The sequence below is a fragment of the Dromiciops gliroides genome, chromosome 1, assembly GCF_019393635.1.
Source record: "Dromiciops gliroides isolate mDroGli1 chromosome 1, mDroGli1.pri, whole genome shotgun sequence".
NCBI classification, from domain to species: domain Eukaryota; kingdom Metazoa; phylum Chordata; class Mammalia; order Microbiotheria; family Microbiotheriidae; genus Dromiciops; species Dromiciops gliroides.
The window spans coordinates 166547892-166549300 of record NC_057861.1 but is presented as its reverse complement, the minus strand read 5'-3'; the positions used below and the strand labels follow the sequence as shown (position 1 = coordinate 166549300).

Genomic DNA, 1409 nt, shown 5'->3' with positions numbered 1-1409 from the left:
ACATAAAAATTAGTAGGGGGTCCAAAGCCTGGATACAAAAAGATAACACAATAGTCAAATTAGAATTTTAGTAAAGATGAAGGTCATAGATATGCTGGATAATAAGCAAGTCGATTTACTTCTCTGTCCCTCACATGTTAAGTGAGGGACTTTAAGAATTACGTTGGTATTCTCTACACCAACTTGTTGGGAGGAATACTTTGTAATCATGAATGGCTAAATAAAGAAGAACTATTATTATAACCAAATGCTACTTTTTTTCAGTCGCCGGCCAGCGTCAGCGTGTTTGCACGGGGTGCTCCTTTCCTACAGCAGTGCAGTTCCTCCACCGCCGCCTCCCACCACCACGGGCTTCGGAGATCTTAAGACACCCGCGGGCCTGCAGCAGCTCAACGACTTCTTGGCGGACAAGAGCTACATCGAGGGGTACACGCCGTCCAAGGCTGATATCGCAGTGTTTGAAGCCGTCTAGAGCCTGCCGCCCGCAGACTTGTACCAGACTTGTACTTCTACGAGAAGCAGAAGGCGAGCTTGGCAGAAATAAAGAAGGCTTTGGGCAAGTATGGGCCTGCTGATGTAGAAGATACCACAGGAAGTAGTGGAGCTGCAGACAGTAAAGATGATGATGACTTTGGTCTCTTTGGGTCTGATGATGATGATGAAAGAAAAGAAGCAAAGAAGCTGAGAGAAGAACGCCTTCCTCAGAATGAATCAAAGAAATAAAAAACCCCCTGCAATTGTTGCCAAGTCTTCCCTCTTACTGGATGTAAAACCTTGGGATGATGAAACAGATATGGCAACACTGGAGGAATGTGTCAGAAGCATTCAGGCAGATGGCTTGGGCTGGGGATCTTCTAAACTAGTTCCAGTGGGATACGACATCAAGAAGCTTCAAATACAGTGTGTAGTGGAAGATGACAAAGTTGGGACAGATATGCTAGAGGAACAGATAACTGCCTTTGAAGACTATGTGCAATCCATGGATGTTGCTGCCTTCAATAAGATCTAAACTCTACTCAAAAATTACATTTGAATAAAAATATTTGCAAGCAAGAAAAAAAAAGTAATCAAATACTACATAGTTCTTCATTCAGGACAAAATCACTTCAGTATTATGGGGTGGAAAGAGCTGAAAAGTTTCCAAATGTATCTGCAAGTTTGGTCTTAGTATAATCCATAATGCCTAACCACAATGGTTTTTGGCTCTACAATTGTGGAAGACAAACTAGGAGCAAATGTTTAGTAATAGATACAACTCAGTAAAAATGGGGATTTTTTCCCCCCACTTTCCCTTCAAGATTGATCAGATCTTCCATTTTTTTCATGATCAGGTCATAGAAGTGAGTTGGCACATTGTAAAGTTGGCTCAATCCCTCCTCTCCCCTTCCAAATGGTGGTGGGCCACTCCA

General features: G+C 42.6%; 1 pseudogene; it reads left to right on the top strand.

Moving 5' to 3' along the window:
• The first annotated feature begins 247 nt into the window (after positions 1-247).
• On the top strand, positions 248-1009 carry LOC122746802 (annotated as a pseudogene).
• Positions 1010-1409: the final 400 nt, after the last annotated feature.